Raw genomic sequence first — 22,786 nt, 5'->3', positions numbered from 1 at the left:
ATTAATGTTTTGTTTTCACTCAAGTGTTTCTTAATACTGGTATATCTCAGTGATTTTTCAGTTTGCAAATGGGAATGTAAAAGCCTTTCTTGAATTATCGGTAGCCTTTCTTTATAGTACATTGAAAAGAGAATTCATTGTACATAGTATATTGATAGTGTTGTATTTATGGAGTTTCTGTGCCCTCAACTTCATTGAGCTGGGGAAGAGATCAAAGGGAATGTTCATGGTCAAAATTTTATTTTTTAATCATAAGTATTTGATTTGGATGGTGCGATTAGTTACTTTATGAGGACTTTTCCTGTGTATGAAAGGAGATAAGATGAATTGCACCATTAACTTTGCGGATATGAAACTCTAAAGAGGGATACAAGCATTCATTAATCAATTTGCCTTTAGATTGCCGAAACTCTTTGAAATGGTTTTCCTTAGAATTGCCAATTTTGCTTGTTAAATAGTTTTGTTTGTTAAAGCCTGTCTGCACGTGGGTGATGTGAGCGTCAGCTTCAGCTGTGCTGTTGTTTTTCTTCGAAGCCACAGTACAGAGAGGTGGTTGATGGCTGCGTTTTCTTCTCTTAAAATAAAAAGTGGCTTCAAATAAAGGATAGTAAAACTCGTGGATTTGGGGGGATTTGCTTTCTATTTTGAAAGGGGTTTCTGGCAGTTGCAGACAAAGATATCTATTCTCTGTGTCTATGTTTGATTAATGAGTCTGAGGACTTGGGTCAGCTTCAGCTACCAGCAGAAGACTGGGATGTGCTCATGGATGTCTCAGCTAAGGATAAGTGAACAGCTTCATTTTGCAAAGCTAACAAGTTTTTTCATGTTTTCCTGTCAGGTAGAATGGGCTGAGCTAATTTAATCTGGGGTTAGAAAATGATAAAGTCATTTAGGATGGGCTTTGCCCTGAAAAGCAGCAAAGCTGTGTAACAAACTGAAGGTAAAGAAATGAAAAAGGCTTTTTTTTTTTTTTTTTTTTTTTTGGACAATCTGCATGAAACCGTGTGTTAATTCTTTTAAAGCACACAGGCAAGTGGACTCCCCGTTCTTGCACTTGCCAGTTTTTCTCCTGTTGTGCAAGAGATTACAGAGCTGTTTCTTGCTGGAGCTGATCAGAAAATACCAGACCAGGCTCCGATAGTCTGTAGTTAATGGTTGTTACTGTGGTGACCCAATTAGGCGACCACATTAATTTTAAGAAAACAGGTATGAAAACAATTGTATTCCACGTCCAATCCTGTTACTTATTTGAAACATTTGCATGCCTGTTTGGTTTTTGGTATGCTTTTTAACATATCTTGTTGAACCAAGGTCCACTTTGTAGTTCTGTTAAGTAGTGTCAGAGAGAGCATCTCTGTCTAGCTTAGATTTCCATGGGTGGAGAAGAGAGATCTCTGTGAAAGAGAAGTTAAAAGGAAGCTTTGGGAATTGTTTTTTTCTTAAATTCTACTTTTTTCAGGAATAGATAAAATAGTCCAGTTGCAAAACTGCCCGAGCATCATTCAATCCACTGACGCAGTCTCTTAAATAAATGAACTGTTCCACCTACTTGAAAGATTAAATCTTCTCCCCCCCCCCAAACACAGACTTACAGTCATTGCTTATAGTCAAACAAGCTTGTGTCCAGAGGCAAAAAATAGAGGATGCCCATGAACTGCACGTTTCTTTGCTTTTCTTTCTCTGCTTCCTGTTATTTTATGCTATCGAACACAGAGAGAGGGTGCAAGCAATTTCAGGATGGTGCAATTTGAAGATCTCTGGTTATCAGGATCCCTGTTGTTACCCCCGTGTTTCAGGACCTGAAGTTTAAATCTACTTGCTTGGTTCTTGGATGGAGGGCAGCAGTGCAAACAGTTTACTGGTAATGCTGCTTTGGTGATGGCCACTTACTTCTTCCCAGGGATTGTTGCGTATGTTGGGATTAGGTACAGGGGAGGGATGCACTAAGCCTCTTTGCTTTCCTTTCGCAAGATCTGCAGCTGTTTTTAAGGGGAAAAAAAAAATCTGAATCATATCTGTTATTTCTTTTGATTTTGGAACAGAAGTTTGCATTCCTTCACTCTGGCAGCTGGACGGCTGCTGTTGTGCTTCCCTAGCTGCCTCCAGGTCTCTTGGAGAAAGTGAGGGTAATCCAGAATTTCTTCTGCTCTGCCAGCGCCAGTCCCAAATAGCCACAAATCATGCAGGCTTAAAGATAAAATGTGCATACTTCTGCTTTTCCTTCCCTTCCTAAAATTTCCTAAAAAAGGGATCTTCAGAGAAGATCTGTTTTAAAGGGTTGTGTTACCCTGCCACCCATTTGCAGATTTGACCTTTTGATTCCTTGCATTTGTGGTTGAAATACACTTTTCACTTCTCTGTAAGTTTAGATGCCAAACTTGTGTATTTTTTTTCCTCTTTTTCTTCATTCTTCTTCCCTCCTCCAGACACCTTCTTCGATCCCCTTATTTTCCCTCTGCATATTTAAAGTTAAATTACATTCAGCTTAGGCTTGTCTTGTGGGAGGCAGCGACATAACTTTTCATGCTGCGACTTCTGATTTGGGGAATGGAGCACAGCAAATAAGAGTTTACTTGGAACCATTAATCTCTTTTTCTTTCCCTGCTTGCAAAGCATTGCTGGTAGCATGAGTGTTTGCATCAAACCACCCGTTCCTGAGAATGCCTTTGCAGTCGCGTTCACACGGCAGGAGCGGAAGTGGAGCAAAATTAAGATTTTTTTTATTTTTTTTTCAGTGTCAGTGTTTTCTTAATTTACCTTTTTTTGAATAGCCTCAGGGCATTGTTTGTGAATTTTTTTTGTTGCACGAGATTCCTGTGAGCCTTGTCCAAATTGCATTTTTGGGGACAGCTGTCAAGGCAACCTGTTACTGCCATCCAAACACAGTAATATCATCCAGTAGTTGTATGTAGCAGTGACTGTAGTTAGAGGTGTGTACTGAAACCAAGCGTGTCTGTTAAAAGGTGTCTTTGACATAGGTCATATGGATTTTCTTTTTCCTGCAATGGGATTTAATAGGCAAGCTTTTTTGTAGTGGTGCTCCTTGGAGTGGTTGCAATATGCCTTTTTTGTTTTGTAATAAATGATATTATAAAATATTTACATATTTATATATTACTTATTTGTGATAAATGATATTACTTAAAGACTGTACTTATTTTTCTCATAACAAGGTCCCAATTGGTTTAAAAAGGTGATTTTCCTTATGTTTTTTCTGTATTTTCCCCTCTTTTCTTATAAAGCACGTTTTTCCCCATAGAAGATTGCTTTTTCAGCAGGGTATCTGTAGAGGTAAGCTTACCAAAATTTTGCTGCCTGGCTATTCAGTTTCAAGACTGAGCTTCTGAAATTATTTTATGTGTTACCAGAGGAAGAGTTGCATGTGCTGCAATTCCGTTCTGTTTCTGATAGACTTCATGCAATACTTTAGATTAAATTCTTCATTATGTTCAGCTTGATGCTCCATCAGGGACCCAGAGTGAGTAGCTTTGCTGCCACGTAGGCAGTTTGTCTTTCATTTAGATGCCAACCCTGATATTATTTAAGAAAGCATCAAGGAAGCGTGCCAGTCAGGCAAATGCTTTACTTCAACAATTGCACTTTTTTTCAGAGAGGGGAATAGGAGGAGCTTCCTATAGGCAACTTAGGCAGACCATGAAGTGTTTCTACTTCATTTCTAATTCCGAAAGCCACAATTAAAGGTTTGCTCTAAAAAAACCCCCAAAAGTCATTATCACAGGATGCCTAATGAAGGGTTGCGAGATACTGGAAGAGGTTGCCCAGAGGAGTTGTGGATGCCCCATCGTTGGAAGTCTTCAAGGTCAGGTTGGACAGGTTGAACAAGCTGATCTAGTGTAAGATGTCCCTGCCCATGGCAGGGCGGTTGGAATAGATGATCTTTGAAGGTCACTTCCAACCCAAACCATTCTCTGATTCAATTAGTGGTCTACCTGGAGAAGTGTGGTTTAGCCACAGGGCTGTTTTACCCCATGGGTAGGTAGCTTGTTCATGTGAACTTCGGATAGTATTTTAAGACCCTGTTTTCTCTTTAATTAGATTAGCTAGAAACATCCAGATGAACTTTATATTGGAAGCCCAGCTTGTTTTCATAGACATAAACCTTTAGGGGTGGGATGTTGATGTGCTGCTCCCCACCCCTCCCTGGGATCATCACCCTGTGCCAGTGCACGATGCAGCATGTGAGCATCCTCCTCCGTTCCGTGCAAAGCCAAACATAAACCATGCTTCAGCTTCCCTGGGGAGGTTTGAATGCAAGTTAATTTATGACATCATGTTTCTCCCTCCACCCCACCCCCCCCACACCCCCCAATTCTCAGCAAAAATGCAAAAGTAGCAAATTTTTCCCTGGCTCGGGTATGCCTGAAGGTCCCCAGACAGGTATCAGATGAGTCTAGATCTAAAGGAGTCTGCACTGGATCGTTTTATCATCCGTAACTTTCTCAACATCTCATTTGTCACAAGAAGTACTGCAATGGCAACTGCAAAAAACAGACATGTTTTCTAAGCAGCTGTTTACATGCATCTTCAAATGTCCCAGTGGGGATTTCTCAACTGCTTGGGGGGGGGGGGGAATAGCAAAAAGAAATGTTTCTATGACAGGCTGAGGAACACAGTGTTGGTGGTGGAGGGTAGCTGTTGCTGTCTTTCACAGCTGATGTGCATCTGCAGCATCTATGCCGGAAAAAAAGGAGTTGATTGCTTGAATTGCTTTTGAAAAAATTGCAGCTAGCCTTTTGTAGTGGTGGCAATGCTATTTGCATTCCCAATAGGTGGTGGTTTGCATAGAAACCTTAGGAACAGCAACTGGAATTGCTTTTTGATTTCTGGAGCAATATTACACAATATATGTGGTTTGCTTGTACGGGAAAGTTATAGTCTTAATCTTAAGGTCTAGAAGTCTAAAACCTGTTATTTTTCTCATTTTTTTTTAAATCCTGATTGTTAGAAGAAAATGTGAACAGCAGCTAGAAGATACTGAATTTTATTTTATAGGACTCTGCCATGATAATGTACAGCTTCCTTCCCTCCTTTTACCGAGCTGAATTAAGATCCCGCAGCAGCAGCTGAAGAGCTGGCTGCTGTTAGGTGCGAGTGAAAATGATACTGTGCTGCCAAAATTTCAGTAGATGCTGCTGAATGTTTCCAGAGCGAAACAAAGAGCTATTGAGCGGAGTTAAAAAAAAAAATCAATTAACTAGAAGAATCGAGCATGTCCTGGACTTTCAGTGTATTCGAGTGGCATTGGACAACATGGAGATGCTAAAGCTAAATGTGCATTCATCCTCCACTGCTTTTCCCAAGCAATTTGGCTGGATGCATGCAAGACCTGTAGTAATCCCAGGTGGGATCCAGCTCAGCTGGTAGATCCCACCATGTTAACTCCTGCAGTGCATAGCCAGGATAAGGTGATGCTGTTTTTATACTGCAAATTATGGTGCAATTATTTCTCTGCGAGAAAAGGCATTATCAAATCCAACATATTCATATTTTTACTTGGAACAGTATTAATGGGAGGTAAACTTTGAGTATAATCATTGTTTTTCCTGCTTGGTACAGTATTAATGGGAGGTAACAAATTTCATTAAAATGGACGTTAAAAAAAAAAAAAAATCTGATTTAGTTCATGACATTCAGTTTCCAATAAACTGATTTTAAAGTAATTAGGTTGTGTCATGTGGCTCTAGAGGTTTTATATCTGAAAAATGGATTTATATGAAGGGGAGAGAGAAGACTCATTATTCTGCTCATTACTCACTTCTGATCATTTTTGATCTAAAATATATAAAATTATTATTGATCTGCTGTGTGGTCTGAGTTTGGGGTAGGTGTTAAATGCAGCAGCCAGGATTTTTTCGCCTTGCTTTCTTCCCTCCCCAGTGCACGGAAAGGTTAGAGAGGGAGCAGCGCACAGAGATTATACAGATGATGCCTAATGTGGGAAGAATTTGTGCAGGCCTCCGCCGGCAGCAGTGACACAAAGGAGTCATACAGCAAGGCTCATGCACCAAATGCTTTTCACCAGCGCTTTCAAAATGCTGTTATTCTTCAGCTGGGGATATTTTACAGTTTCAAGCTCTGTATCAAATAGTGTCTTGTTCATCCATTTCTCTGATGCTGAATTATTCAATATTTTCATTTTAGAGTCTTCCTGCAATATCCAGATTGTCTGTATCGGTAGCTGAGTTTAATATTATTATTTTTCATTATTTGCTACCTTCAGCAAGTAGTTCTTTGGTTACACCAAAGTCCAGCTTATTATGCTTGAATGACAAAAATTGTTATTTCTGACCTGCGATGACAGCAGGAAAATGGATTAGTTATTAAAGCAGGTTTGTGCGAAGCTGCCTTTTTCTCTACCCTTAAGAATTAGCAGCTATTTTGTTTCCAGGAGGGAAATGCTAAATAAAACCCTGCTTTTGCTGGGTGGAGCACTTGCCTTACAAGGAGCATTTTATTGAACCTACATGTACAAGCATCCCATCTTTTTTCCCCTCCCTCCTTGCCATCTCTTCTTGGCCGAGTTGTTTTGTTTTGCCATTCATTCTCATTCATACCCTTCCATTTTTATCCTTTTCTTTAGTTTTCTTTCACTGATCGTTTAGGGTTTTGTTTTTTCCTCTATTGATCTATATCTAGATCTAAATTTTATAGATATCTGGATCTCGACTTTAGGGACTCCTTGATATCCAGACTTTATGGACCCTTAGGTATCTGGATACCTAGACTGTATAGATATTTATCTATATAGCTGTACAATATAACCCTGAGTCTGACCCGAGCAGGGACCATGTGTTCATGCTTGCATGCAACCGTAGCAAACCCAGATGATGCTCAGCATTATACGGTATTAGAGAACAATTGTCTTCCTTAATACCATTTTATTATCTTCTGCTGACTTATTACACCAGTGTTTCTGTTATTTGGGTTTGTATTAAGCTTTTATTTTTTTAAACTTGAATATCAAGGTGCACATTTTATAAAGCATGAAGGGAAGGACCTCTTTTCTGAAAGCTTTTTGTTTGATTTTTTCACTATATATATTTATCAAATAGTATAATGAAAATGTAGCACTCTGATAAGTAATGTTTTTGATCAAAGATCATGCTGCTACTGTCCAGTAAGGCTTCCATAAGGACTTAATATTGATAACTGAGGTGCAGACTTTTTGTCCGCAATGTGTGTAGTTAATATGGCACTGTCTTTTTTTAGTCACGGAATGAAAGATTAATGCTCTAGTAGGGATTTTGTTTCTCCCCCCCCTTCTTCCAGTCAAAATATAGATTTTGCTTTTAGGACCATTTACTGAGACCCTTCTGAGTTGTTTTTGTGGCTGGGGAAGCCGTATTGGATTTTACATGCTGGGTTTGGGTGCTGGGTCGATGTCAGATAGGTGCTGTGCTGCAGCATGGTCATCCTTGGTGGGGAACAGAAGAGCCTGAGAACAAGGAGCCTTTGTAGGATGGGGACTACAACCAGCTCTGGTGGTAGCAGTTGACAAATTATGGCTTTTTAATGGTTTCCACTGTCCCCGTGGCTCTTCCAGGGACAAAACGTGAGTGCTGTCCACGAAACATCTCTGGTGAGAGCGTTTTGTTTTGCTGCCCCAAGGAGAAATGCCCTCTCTTGTCTACTCAATGACAAGGTGGTGGTATCTTACCATACTCTTGGAGTTGGAACAAACTGATTCCCAAAAAGCAATTAGTTTATGGTTTTTTTCCTTTCAATGTCTTCAGTGACTGTTGATGTATATAAACCTAAAGGAAGAGGTTACTTCTAAAGTATGTGCACATTGCTGGCACTTGCTCCTGTCTCTTCTTTGTTTTCCTGTATGAGCCTGGACAGATCTGCAAGCATCATATTTGTAAAGGGACTGAAGTACCTTGATGGGAGTTAAAGATATGTATACATGCATACATTATATATGTGCATGTACACCCTATATATATCTTAGCAAGCGGTTCAGCACAACAGGGAGCCGTTGCGCGGAGGGAAGCAGCCGGTGCCGAGCCCATGTGTGTGCCTCCAGGGTCTTGCTGCGGATGAGCTCCCATCTGGTCCTGCAGCAGACAATGTCGGTTGCCTACAACCAGGATTTAGTTTGAATTGCAGCACTTTCGGAGTGCAGAAACTGAAGTGGATTTAGTGTGGGGGGGTCAAGGTTCCCTTTGAAGACCTCCTGAGCCAACTACAGCACTGCGGCAATACGATGTGTACGCCTTATTTCCCCGTATGCTTCCTATGGGAAGAGAGAAGTCAACGCATTCATTGATTACTGCAAGTAGAGCATGAGCATCGGTGTGAATAGCGATCATTGTTTAGGGTTGTATCAATGAAAATGCCCAAACCCAAGAACTGCCGGGATGAGCAGTGTTGACCATCTCTTCTACAGCTTGGAGAAGATTGCATTTTCTTTGTGGTCCCAGTGTCTGCCAGATACAAAGAAGCTTAACCAAGTGCCTCCTGCTTTGACCAAATAGCTTTGTCAAATTCAACAGAAATCAATTAAAAAAGGGAAGGCAATATAGCAAAGCATAGGCAGATAGCCGCTCCAGAGCAATGATCAATTTGTTCAGCCTCTAAGGTTAAATATTATATAGATGTTAAGTTAGTGGAGTATGTGGCAGAGGGGGATGGAGTGATCCTTCCCCAAACCCATGTTGCACAAGTCTTGCTGAAGCTCACAGCAGCAATTTGGGGTAGGCAAATAAAATCATTGTTTCCCGTGTTTGCAGAAAGGATCTGCGTTTACTGCAGCAGCCGATTGCAATTTGCTTTTATTCGCTTAATTAAGATGGATGAGGGATAAACGTCGTGCCAGACAGTTGAGCCTTTGGCTTTGTCGCGGTGATTGGGGATTTGGACTTTTACGGGCAAAGGCTGAGATAGAGAAGATGAAAGGACAAGCTGAATTTTAAGACTGTCTTTTTTCCATTGAGTTTAAAACAGCACTGCCATTTTGCAAATCATTTATTTTAGGACACATGAAGCATTTAAAAAAAGAAAAAGTTATGTCCATTTTGCATCAGTGTGAGCAACAAATTAACGAAGCTTTCACTGGGACGATTGGTGCCCCATGTGCATCACTGCTTGCTCCCCTGAAGCTTCACGGTGTAGGTAAGCACCAACCCTGTTTTGTAGAGAGTCTTGGAGACTGAGGTCCTTCTCCTTTGCCCATGAGGATGGCTGTGCTCAGCCAGATGAAGGCTTCACCTCATCCTTCATCCTGTCCTTGGGAGGATGTCAGGCAGGGCAGGGTGATGCTTCCCTGTTAGTGCCACCACTTTCAGTCATCTGTGACTCAGGGATCTCCTAAATTGGTGGCAATCTCTGTCTAATAAATCTGGATGTGGTTTTTGGGGGTCAGCTTCATTACATGAAGCTTGTGATGACTATTATAAATTATCTTTGTTCCAGCCAGCCCTATAAGAACAGCAGCACGCTGCTTGGTTTTTGGCTTACACCTGGATGGATCTACCACTTGCAGCTAACCCAGTAAGGATTTTCATAAAAATGCATCTTATGGCTACATGAAAGCTAAAGTTTTTGGTATGTCTTAATGACAGGATTGATAAAATGAATGGTGTCTATGTAATAGAGCTGCTGTCCTCCTACACCGGTGCTTATCAGCTGCGGCAAAGCTGTCTGGATGCGAAATGAATAATTTAATCTTCTTTGCTGTAAGAGCAGAGCATTTTTAAAAGGATATGTTTCTGTTTTCAAGAGTCCTGACCCTACCAACACCTGTAAGTAAAGCGAGACTAGAGGAAGAGATGGTACAGTGTGTTTAAGAATCAAAATAATTCAAAATTTAGCACAGCACAAGCCAGATCAGGATGGTTGGCAGTTATGGAAAACCATTATTTATGGTCATGAAAGCAAATTGTCTCAGTTATTTCCATTATACAAGGTACCAGGAAACCATATAATCCACTATAGGAGAAGTAGGGATCCAAGTAATTGTGAGTATTTCTGATTTTAAGCATTACTGGACATATTCAATGCTTCTGCGTTTACCAAGATGGTTAATTTAACGTGGACCAGTTCATGCTGTTATGGGCAGACTGGTAGCAGGACAAAATGTAGCAGTTACCAAGCAGTCCTATTAAAATACTTAAATGCTAATGCAACACACTAAGAAAATACGAATTTTGAGAAAAAAATGAAATTATATTTAAAAAGACCTTTTTAGAGTAGGAAACTCTGTTTAAAACTGCTCTCTCCCTCATCACCACTTTCAGGAAAGTAAAGTTTTGAAGGAGGAGAACACAGGTCTCAGAAAAAGGGGCATGCATACCAAAAACTGAGGGGGATGAGGCTGACTTTTTTAATTTAAAAAAAAAAAAAAGGGGGGGGGGGAGAAAAAAAAGAAAAGTTTGGCAATTTCTGGTGATAATGCAATAAAAAAAAATCTTTTTTCTTTTTTTTTTTTTTTTTTCCCCAGCATTTTCCGGATCTGTAATATCCTTGTGTTTGATAGGAGGGAACAAGAACAGAGAAATGGGGTTCCTATGCAGCAACTTTGTGGTAGAGATTAAAGATTTATTGATTGTCCCAACGTAGGCAGATTTACTTATGGTTTTTAACTGGGAGAAAAATCTTGGACAAGGAGCCGTGTGAGGGATGCTGAAGGAGAATGAAAGCATGTGGATAAAAATGCTTGCATCCAAGATAAGGGCAAAATGTTAAAACTTTAATCTGCTTTATCATTGAGGAAATTGGAAATTGTTTGGAGAAATGGCAGGTTTGGGGAGCAAAGGTTTGGTGTGGTGGATCGGGGTGGGAGCTGTATCCTAAATATGCAGTGCTCGAGTGCTTTCCAAATCGAAGCAGATCTAATCTTTCTGGACTTCAGCGAAGCATCTGACATGCTTGGAGAAGAAACAAAAAAAGAAAAAAAAGAAGAGAAAAAAAAAAAAAGAAGAAGAAAGAGACCAAACAGATTTAATAAATGTGAAATCTTTTTTTGAAGAATTACTACTTTCTCTGAATTCAGAACATTTAAAATACAGGCTGGTAGGTGTAAGGGGTAGTGCTGAGTCTCTCATATGGGAAAGTGTGGGGTTCAGTTGGGGGTTTTCTTCTTATCTTACAAATGTCACTGTGAAATAGCATTATCTTTTAATTAAGGAGATCCAGAAGATTGTTCTGAGTAATAGAAAATTCCATATTTTTTTTCTTGTTCACAAAATCTAGGTGGAGTGGGCTGCATCCAACGGAGCTGGGGACGATTTGGGGTTGCCTCCTTAAAACAACATTCTCTACAAGGCTTATATCCACTTCTTCATCGAAAATAAACTTTGCAAGCTTTAGAAATACACTTCTATGGTTTAATTTAAGGCTCTGAGAAATGCGAAGTTGGAAGTATTGGAGTTTATTTCTTTATTGCCTAGGCTACGGCTGCAGAACCAACGATGCTCAGAGGAATGTATTTGAATTATCAGGCTGAACTCTGCATTTCTGGGCCAGAGTTTTCCTGGTATTTGGAGGCCTCTGGGATAGAGGTAACCTTGCCAGCAGTTCATAAATTTGAGCCAGGCTTTTTTTTACCTTAGTCAGGAAATTCATGTTTGAGCTTTATTTAAGCTGGGATTCGCAGTGATCTAATCCCAGCACACTGCCAAACCCAACCTGTAATTTTTTTTTTTTTTTGATGTTTCGTTGCTCTTTTTTGTTTTAGCCTCTGTGTTTCGGATCGGTCAATTCCCTCTCCATCGCGTGTTTTCCCAGAGCTGTTAATCAGAGGTAGATGAATGCACGCAATCACCCTGCAAAAAGCTTCTCCGCTAATTGAGGCGCAGCGATGGCAGCAGCAAGCAGAGGAGTGGCCGTAAGCACAGGCACCGCTCTGCCACGTGCGTAGGGCAGAGCTGACCTGCTACGCAGTGGGATGTGCTTTCCAGGAAAAATTATAATGAGTAAATATTTTTAATTTCTCCAAATAGCAGCTAGAGGAAAGCATTAATATGTGGTGGTATTTTGCAAGTATGGGGAGATTGTGTGTGTGTACATATATATATATATATATACCCGCAGATGCACACACAAATCTGCATTGCAAGTGTCATATAGAAGTCCAAAATAATATATATGATAATAATATCTACTATAATAATATATGTAATATAATATTAATATAATAATATATACATGCACACACACAAATCTGCATTGCAGGTGTCATATAGAGGTCCAAAATAATATATATGATAATAATATCTACTATAATAATATATGTAATATAATATTAATATAATAATATATACATGCACACACACAAATCTGCATTGCAGGTGTCATACAGAAGTCCACAATAATATATATTATAATATCTATTGTAATAATATATGTAATATAATAATGCATACACACAAAAAAATCTGCATTGCAGGTGTCATATAGAAGCCCAAAATAATTAATGAAGTAAAACCCTGCTTCTTTCTCTGGGTCATGGCTTGGCGTGAAGCTTGGCATCCTCCTTATAAAAAGTATTATTTTAACTTAATTCTCAAGCTTCAGAAGAATGCATGTGATAATATGAGTAAACCCTTTTTTGCTATGGAAAAGCACATGCATGGTGGATACTTAAAATGTTTTGGAGAAAAATTAGCAATGGAAATTTGTCTGATATGCTAATTATTGCATCTGTTAATGAAAAGTCAAGGTGTATATATTGCTTGTTGTGTACGAGTGGCCCTGGCAAATAACTGGAGATGCTACTCCAGTATATAGGTGTGTAGTTGGGAGTTGAAAAGGATGTCAATGCTAACTTAAAATTATAGGTATTATGTCAGTTTTAAAGGAATTTCCCCCAAAATAGCAGCTGGTCCGTACTGGGATGATGATCTATAATTCCCAGTATGGGCCTTGGAGCAGTGTTGTCAGTGTATATAGGTTGCCCGTACACAACCCTGGTTTGGGCAGTGATTTTTGTGTTGCAATTAGAGCACAACAATGCTCATTTTTCCCCCTTGCTCTTCTTTTTCTGCAAATTAAAGCAAAGAATAACCTGGTCCTGCACCCTCTCATAATTGCCACCATACGTTTGCTTTAAATCAGAATACTCTTATTGGCAGAAGTTTTAGATTAGCATTAAACGGGGAAAAAAATAATATCATGGAAAGAGCAGAGACCTTCAAAGACCTTTCCTTGCTTGTGAAGTATGCCTAAAAATTCAACAAGGTAGGTCATCTGCCATTTCAGTTGCCCATGCATATGACCAGTCAGTTCTTAAATCACCTGTGATTTACTCTTACTCCCCATTTTTGCATCATGCTGCTGCTTGAAATGATAAATAACTTCAGTCCTGCTCCTCTACTTGTGCTGCAAATCACGTAAATGAGGATGCATACTTAATTTTGCTAGCGATAAGCACAGTGATACTTCCTAAATTGCCTTGTGTGCCTGTACACAAACTCCTTTTCTTCTTTAATATTCTCAGTATCATCCAAGAGCTGGTAAGCCTGGATTAATCCTGGGCTTGGGCTGCTTCAGGAGGGATTACAAACTGTAATATTGGCATTAACGCTACAAGATGGGAGCGAAGCTTTCCAAAGTGCTTACGCAGCACAAAGAAACTTTGCTGAAGCCTTTCGACTCACGTGCTGCTTTCTACTTTGGGCAGCAAAGGAGAAAACTGTGGTTTCTAGAATTGCATCACAATTATAATATTTGTAATAATAGAGATGCAATATAAATAGCCTCATGGCAGAAGGGAAATATATGGGTAATGAATGGGTGCGACCTGCCTGTTGCTGTCTTGGTTTTTCTTTCTGGCTAGTGCAGCCCTTCCCTCTCTGTAACATCTGGTCTTCATCTGCTACAGGAAAGCCAAATAATTTCAATAAAACTGGGAGAAAACATAATGCTTTAAAAACCCCCAACATATTGATGTTAGCCTGGTCTTCAAGCAGGGTTATTAATTAAATCTATCAGCCTGGGTTTATTGACAGAGTGGATGCTGACTTGGATGCTTGAGTAAATGCATCATCCGATAGACAATGCAATTACAGCTTAACAAGGTCAAAGCACCACGTTTTTCCTTAAAAGCGTTTGAAATTATAAATAATGTGAGTTGAGGTTACTCTGAATTCTAGTGCATCCCCCAGCTGATGTCTCAGCAGACCACTGAAGCACGGAGGCGATGTTGCTGATCAGAACAAGCCTTGTTTTAGTGGGACCAGCCGCATTTGCTCAAGGATTAAGCATGCAGCAATATCTGCATTGTGTTAGCCTGCAACAAAGATGCATTTCCTAAGTTGTCAAATACTAGATGTATTTTATATCAATATATATGAGATATATTAATATAAAATAAATATATAACAGATGATATATATCTATAATTTTAAATATGTATATACATGAGATATATAAATATGAAATAAAAATATATTATTTTCTTTATATCTGCCCCTCTAAGTCTGATTAAGGTTGTCATTTAGGCTAATTTTAAAGTTTAGAGGTAGAGTGGGTCAGTGTCTGCTTAATCTCCATCACATTAGCAGTCCCCCTTGACTAAGTTTTTAAATTGCACTTTATTGATCATTGGGCTTTTAAAGGAGTCCATAAGCTCTTAGTGAGGGTTTGGCAGCATGCAAATGGCGTATTTGTCTTGCTATGAGCAGTATTGACCTGAGCAGTTGGATAATCGAGGAATATTTAGTAGGTTTTTTTCCATTTAGGCCACAAAAGTCTTGCGGCTCATTAGATCGTGTGCTCCTGCCCTTGCTGTTTTTTTGTTGTTGTGAAAGCTTCATTAAGATGTAATTATAAGTAAGCAAAATATTTCTGGTTTTCTGTGTCACTCGTGTCTGTCTGGCAAGAGAAATGTAGCTGAGAGAAGAAGCTTTTTGAATAACTAAGTTGTCTTACCTGCTAACTTAAGGTGTAAAGGATTTGTGCAAACAAATATTGAAGTCCATAGGAGCCATAAGTTTACATTTTGACTTTAATGGTTGTAATTTTTAATTGCTTTATGGTTATCATATCGAAAGATTTTAAGCGCTAATTTTTCCAAAGAGTTTAATTAAGTTTCTAGCTTTCAACTGGAAATTCAAAAAGTAAAATAGGTTTGATCTTACTATTAAGTAAAAAGTGAAATAGGTTTGAGCTTACTGTTAAGTTTTATACTTTGAGAGAAAATGCTGCATTTTCATTTATTTGACTTGATTCAAACCACATTTGATTTGACTTCACCCCAGATTGCCAGATCCATGCTTCAGTTTGCTTAGGAGCAAAATTTCTTTGGGCAAGGATGCCTGATTGGGGTAGGGCGCTCACAATTGCTGCAAGTGTTTTCAAAAGAGATTATGGAGGTATTTTATTTTCCGGTCTCATCTTATTCCTTGCCATCGAATCAGCTCAGTTTAATTTTGTGCATCTTGCTGTGGACCGGTGCCAGGGATGTGGTTAAGAGGATGTAAAATGTGAGCAGTTCAGTGAATCGGTACTTAAACGTGTTGAGAATTCAACGTGGAGATTTTCCCACCTCTTTCTACATATTACATGAGTTGTCTTTGATGCATTTGTTTCCTAAAGCGGCAGTGGAAGAGTTGCAAATGAAGTAATAATCCCAAACCCACTTATACCATATGTTTTTAGGCTGGTTCAGGATCTTGATCCGGTTGGGAATAGAGTCCCCCATGTATTTATGCCATACGTCCCAGGGAGCAGCAGCAGAATATGGATGGAACCTCTTAAGGTGATGTTGATGCGCAGCATTGCTGATCTTCAAACTTTGATTTTGGAGCTCCTTAGCACCAATTCCATCCTTTTTTTCCTGTTTTTGTACAGTCCCTGACAGCGTGGGATTTTTTTTTTTCCATGCCTTATTTCAGTTTCTACCTGGGTTTTAATTATTATAGTAACTTTAGACTAGGCAGCTGATGAATTTTCAGTAGCTCCCGTCCGCCTGGATGTCATCCAAGGGGAGAGACGGGGAAGAAACAGCAGAAAAAAGGAGAGATGACCAGGGTAATAGCCTCACGTATCGGATGCCGGAGGCCGAGTGACCAAAGCCTTCCTGCTGAAATCTGGCCAGTATGAGGTAGGACAATCGTGCTGCTGTTCTCTTCGGGAGTTATAAACAAGAAGATGAGGCTCAGCAAGAGAAAGAAAGGTTTCTTTCTGTATTTTTCCTTTTTGTCAGTTTTTTGGCTTCCTTTTCCATCCCTACTCCTCCTCTTCCTCCTGAACTGCAGGCAGAGCTATTTAGAGAAGAAATGCTGTTTTCATGAGTTTAATTTTTTAACGTAGTATTTTACTTGCTGATTAAAGTCAGTAAAGAAATACATTTAATACCCTTTCTTTAAAGATGCAAACAAAACGCTCCTAAGCTACCACTAATGTTATTTTTGTTTGGGGTTTTATAAAGCTGCTTTGAGTGAGCCAGCAGAAGCAGCGTCCCTATCTTTATCCCCATTCAGGATAAATAGATGCGCTCCAGCAATTTCTGCTACATCTTGCATGCATCTTCTTATGCAAAAAGGACATAGAATAATAAGCAGCTTAAAAAAATAATAAATCCATAAAATCCCAAATGCAACCAGAGTGGCTGGGCTCCTTGCTTTAACCTCACTTTCAGGATGGCATATTCTTTATTATTTAAGGGAGACATCTTTCAGCTCTACCCCAATAAAATCTTTCCAAATCACTCCAAGTGATACGTGCTGAGACATTTTGACTGTAGCATGACTATACTATGACCGCTTGAGCAGTCTTCTCCTTGGTGTTCTCAGCAGCTTCAGATTTGGGTGGTGTATAATGAGAATAAAGATTGCTGTCTGTTGGCAGTAACTTTATGGCTCTGTGTATGGAGTAAAGGTTTTGGAAGTGGATAATACGTGATGAAGAAAGTGAGATCTGGATCTAAGATACCCTCCATCCTTTTTTCCCCCCGTTAAGACTGATACCTCCACACACATGCACTCCACTGAGTTTGATTAAAATCATATGAACTGTCATCTCTGTAGTTCTGCCTTAATTGAAGGGAGATCCAAGACATTAAAACTATGTGTTTTGTTGTGTTCTTGTCTTGTGTTCTTTATTGAGGACATGAAAATTACGTCTTGGATCAGATGTCATGAAGTCATGTTCACCCTCCGGAAGCTCTGTATCACGTAAGGGTGGTATGGGCAGTAGCTGGAGAGCTAGGATTGTGCCTTTGGGCATCACTCTTCTGCCCTTGGTCCTGCTCCAGTGGTCCATCCCCACACCATGAGCAAGTGCAGGAATGCCATCAGCTCCTTTCCTTGCAAATGCTGGTTCTCAGTTAATTTGTACAAACCAAGTGTAATTAGTAACGATCCACTCTTTATTCTGGTATGTTGCTGCGTGTTAGGTCACCACCCGCTTCCAAGTATTACATGAAAATGTGTTTTTATGTAGGTTATAAATTATATATTGCTGCTTAGCACAGGGAGTGCTTGTTTTTCCCCTTCGTTTTTCACATCCTTGTGCTCCTCTGGTTAAAGATCCTTTTCTCCCATTGGGTTCAACAGATGAATCTCTTGCTAAATTCAGAAGAAATACTCTGAATTTGTACTTGAGCTTTGCAATTTGTCTTAGCCTGGCAGAAGACATGTACTTGAAATCTTGTTGGGTTTTCCAGCTATTCCAGTTACTCTGGTTAAAGATAATATTATGTCTGTCTACAAAATTTCTTGCCTCTCTCTGTATCCCATCACAGCTACTATGATACCAGCATCAGGTTGTGATTTTCATTTATTTACTATGTGTTTAGTTACAGAAGAATTACCAAAAGGCTTAAACACACTGTAGTGATTCTTCAAAGCTTGGAAGAAGAAATGCTGGTCTAAACTTGCAGGTTTCTTAGAAGGGGACTTGTATACCATGTGTTTAATTACACAGCGATGGAGAGGGAGCGTGTTGGCTGAATATCTTCAGAGTGGGGAGCAATGAGAGAGGGTTTATCAGGCTGCATGGTGGCAATTAAACAGAAAAGGTGTTAAAAAAAATTAGATGTACAGTACCTGTCTAATGGAAACCACTGCTTCAGGAAAACAGAAGAGAGAGAATTTAATGAGCGTGTACTCTAACAAAGCATTGCTTATTTGCATGAAATTAATTGGAAAACAAAGTCTGCCGTTACTGTTTGCTCTGGCAAGCAATGCCCCTGTGAATTTTCCAAGCGTATCTGCTGCATTTCTCCTGCTATCAGCTGTGCAGAGTGTTGTGGCATGAAATACTCCCAGTGCAGCAAACAGAGCATCGCTCATTTATTCTGAGCAGATCACCGACTGTCCTTCCATCACGCACCTTTTTTTATTCCTGAATATCTTATAATTTAAATGTGGTACTACACATTATTCTAGTTTTCTGTAGTCTTCTAAAAAGCAAAAAGGTTTAAAAAATTGGTGTCCCCCAAAACATTACATACAAAGACTGAAGAGATTGTGAAGTTAAAGGTTATTAAATGCCTTTGGACACTTAATTTGCGCTGCAGCTCATAGGCATCCTCCTCCCACTTGCCTGCTGCGTGGAGCTCTGGAGATCAGCTCATTTGCTTAGTAAAGTGAGCTCACATCTGGGAGGATCCCGGCTTCATTTGCTGTGAAATTTGGAAGGTGTTTATGCAGGCTTTTTGCTCCTTGGTGTCTGAGTACTTGAAGTCTTGCAGTGATATTGGATGTATATAGCCAGCATAAAAATTAATACTTGAAGTGTTGTTAAAAATCCTGCCCATTAATGGAAGATATGCCCTCAAGCTACATTTCTTAATACATACATGAAAAAATTGAATAGGGTAAAGGTGCTTTTGAGTCCCTGTTTCATAATCTCTCTGGCTTGACCAAGGTGGACGATGAAGAGCTGTTGCTTATCTTCACACAGGGAGAAGGAGCAGCGAGGGCTCTGCATCCCTGGCATGCTGGCCAGCACATCCGCTCTGGCATGCCAAGGGTGGGCTTGGTTTGACTCCTGCCCTTTCTGAAAAGCAGGGGAACACACTCCCAACACGCTGTCCCGACTGCTCGGTGTTTTGCAAAGCTGGGCTAGGAAAAGGTGGACAACAGAAAAATATCGGCGTTGGTTTTGCACAGTGTTTTCTGCTGTGTGGAAAGTTGCAGTACAAAATCTCAGCACGTTTCCCTTGATTTTATTAATTCAGGGCTTTCTTTTTTGATTGGATTTTTTTTTTTTTTAAAAAGAAGCCCAAAGACTGTTTTCAAAAATACCAGCCTTGGCAGTATTGAGGAATACTGTGCAAAGCTAAAGAGGTGATTTTGGCAGGGTGTGCTTTGCAGTGGAAGCTCATTCTCTGTTTGGAGACCTCTTGCATGACAAACTGAATTGCAACGCTGTGCCCGTCTCATGCCATGGGGCATCGGCTGTTTTGCGCTCGCATTGCAGCTGTTCCTTTCTCTGTAGACAGTGGATGGTACGGTGTCGTATTTACTCCCAGCTTAGTAACCTTCTTCAGTTTATAGAAAACCTCTCCATCATGACCTCAAAAATACTCACATTTAAAACCTTTGGAAAGGCAACAAGTAGTGCCTACTGAATTGTCCTATTTTGCTTTACCCAAAGGCTGAAAATACATGTTTAAGCAGTTGAATCCTCACCTAAGACCAAATACCTGATAGGAATACATTGATTTTTGAGATTTCTCTTTTGGTCCCTAAAAATAACCAGTGCCAGCTGTTGCTTTTCCTGGCACTTATCAAAGATTCTGGTCACTGATAGGATAATTTTTTTTTTAAATACTACACACCGGTCCAATGAGAGAACTATTTTTTTCAGTGCTATGCATCTGTCTGGCTCCTGCAGGTCCATCCCCAATACTTAGTCATAAGCATTTTTAAGTTCCCATTTCACCATTTGAACTGGGCTAAAAAGGGAAAAAGACATTTTTATGGGTCGATCAGACATCCGAAGCTGCTTACAGCAACTGAAACGTTGCAAGTGCTGGAATCCGCCCGGCAGAGCTGCTGTGTTGTAAGCGAGTAATCTTAACTGTGTACAATGCATGGAAATTTGATGCTGCAGCTTAGTAGCACTTCAAATTTTGGAATTGCGTCAAGGAGAGTTGTGGATTATTTATATAATCCTGTGGAAAAGCAGGGAAGGACTGGAGACGTGTATATTCACGTTTAACCTTGTCCTTACTTGTGTGATATTTTACATGGCAGAAAAAAAATGTGGGTTCTATTGTGTTGATTTAATGGTAGAGCTCTGAATTATTTTTTTTTTTTTGAGGGGAGGGTTTGTATTATTTTTTGTCTGTAACTAGCAGAAAGTAGCTGAGGTCTAAGAGGAAGGATAACACAGGCAGAAGCCAAGCTGGGTCTCGTATTACAGTGGTATGTTTTTGTTGCTCCTAACATGTTTTTGTTTTTCTTCATTACACATATTTCTCTTGGGAAAAGCAGGAAAAAATATGTGTGTAAAATATACATGAGGGCTCAATGCCTCTGCTAAGAGATTCCAGATGGGAGGTGTTACAGTAGGGACGCTTTCTCCTGCCTTTCGGTTTGTGGCATTAATTTTGGTGACAAACTGCAGGAAAACTTGTATTGGGCCCAGAGCAGTGAATGTTTCAACTTTTTTAGTGTTTTTTGGGCTATCCAAGTATGCAGTGGGAAGTTGAAACTTCATTTCTAAACATTTATGGCCCCACGTAGAATCATTGTATTCAAAAAAAGGAAAAAAATAGGGTTTGGAAGGGACTTTGAGAGGCCTCCTCCAGGGGCTGGAGGGTGTCCAAGGGTTGTACACCAGACCAGATCCCTCTCCTAAATTAGAGGCTGATGGTTGGTGAGGAGGGGATGGAAGCTGGTGGAGATGCCTCTCCAAAGGATGACACTCTTGCCGATGGGCGATGATTTGTTTCTATGCTAGGCAGCGGCTCTTGGCTCCAGGTGAAGTTGGTGTTGCGTTGGAGATGCTCCTCTTCAAGAAGACCTCCCCAAACTTTGATGGCTTGTTTCTGGACCTGCCCTCGGGCTGACGGTCCACAGCTCCACCACCTGAAGCAAGCAGTGTTGCAGCAAGAGCTGCAGCCTGGGCTTGGGTGAGCTGTCAGTGATACCAACCTGTCATCACCAGCTCTTAAAATAAGTGAGTCACAGCTTCAGCAAGCACTCCTGAGTGCTACTAGAGCCATCAAAAAGCAACAACAGAGATAAGAGCTTGTGTAAGGCAAAAACGTGTTGTCCTACAATGTTGTCCTAAGGGAATGTAGTCTCCTCCTTGGATGTTTTTGCATAATGAAATTATGTCTTAAAAAATAGTGCCTGGTTTGGGATGGTGCGTATTGTATCGTTTGAAACATCAATGTTTCCAAGACAATGTGCTTCTAGCCAAGAAGACTCAAACCATGTTACTTCTGGAAGTACATGAAGCCATGGGTGAGGACTGCCTTTATCCAGCTGTCTGTAATGTTCGATGCACTAAAAAGCTATGGGAGATGCTTCAGAAGCAGCAATTTAGTCCCATCTTCTGCAGAGCACTGAAACACATGGATGTTTGTCTGGATTTGGAAACGGAATAGTCATATTTTCTTTAACAGTGGCCTCACAGCAGATGAGACACAAGTGGTCAACAGCTTTGGAGACTCAAAAGCCTCAACCTTGAGAAAAAGGGCAATCCTGGTGCTATGCATGTCATCTGCTCAGCTCAAGGGACGTATTATTTGCAACTAAATTATTTAAAGTAAAGGAAATCAGCTGTGGTCCTGACACACTGCAGGGTTATTTCTAGCAATTACAGAGAAGCTTTAATTGCAGTATCAGCTGTTTGTGATGCATCGCTGTACTTAATCTAGCTCTGCAAAAATGGATTATGCAAGGTGAGGAAATTGTGGTATGACTTGATGTTGTAATATACAATATAACCTATTTGATAGTCACTTTGAATATATATTAAGGGTTTTTTATCTGTCAGTACTCTATTAGTGCTGTTTTGTTTCTGCTGTAGTGCTTGTTTATGGTACTTGTATTGCCTACCGGGGGAGTGTAAAGTCTCCTCCTTAAGCCATGACTTGTTTTCAGCTGGTCATTTTATTGCTCTGTGATTATTTTAGATCTCTATCAGTGTGAAAAAATCATTTGAAGCACTGATTAAGGAGATTTTGCTGGGCCCTGGAACCTGGCAGTCTTGCTATCTGCATCTGATGTAGTAAAGTTTGTTCTTTGGCTGCAAAATATAAATGTTGGGAGTTGTAAGCATCCCCTGGGTTGGAGAGACCACTAGTAATAACATTGAATTTCCCAACTTCATTTTGGGATACTTCTGTAAATCCGAAGCTGAACCCGTGCTGAAGATTTTTCTCCACCAAAATGTTTGTTGGCTGATGTGAGCGAGCTTGCTGGAAAACACGTGCGTTTGGCTGCTGTTCCCGGGGCCATCCACCCTATGCATAAAAAAATAAATGTATGAGCAGAGGACCAGAGATGTGAGCCAGACCTTACACATTTGGCAGCCTCTGCCTCCAGGATCTATCCATACCGATGTTTGCCGACAACTGTCTGCCAGCTTAGCCAGGTTTTTTTTCCTGTTATGGCACTTGTATAGGAAAACTGTCCCCATTTGGGAAAAGGACTTAAGTAGGAAGCTTTGGGTTTGTTTTGGGGTTTTATTTTGTTGCATTGTGGTTACGTGGTAATTCCTCTTTTTCCGAAGTGTTGCTTAAAAGGAAGAAGCTGAAATGGGCTGATCTTATGCTTAAGTATGGGAAAAGGAGGAATATTCTGCCAATGTTGAAGCATTTGCCAGGAATGCAGATGCTAAATCCTGTTTCTTACGTAAC

General features: G+C 40.1%; 1 protein-coding gene across 10 annotated transcripts in view; it reads left to right on the top strand.

The window, feature by feature from the left end:
* MYO9A (myosin IXA) overlaps positions 1-22,786 on the top strand; it is a 191,585-nt gene that overhangs the window by 36,110 nt on the left and 132,689 nt on the right. The gene's annotated exons all lie outside the window — the stretch shown is intronic.

Source organism: Haliaeetus albicilla, chromosome 12 (genome assembly GCF_947461875.1).
Source record: "Haliaeetus albicilla chromosome 12, bHalAlb1.1, whole genome shotgun sequence".
Lineage (NCBI taxonomy): Eukaryota > Metazoa > Chordata > Aves > Accipitriformes > Accipitridae > Haliaeetus > Haliaeetus albicilla.
The sequence above is the reverse complement of the archived record's forward strand: the minus strand, read 5'-3'. Positions and strand labels throughout refer to the sequence as shown.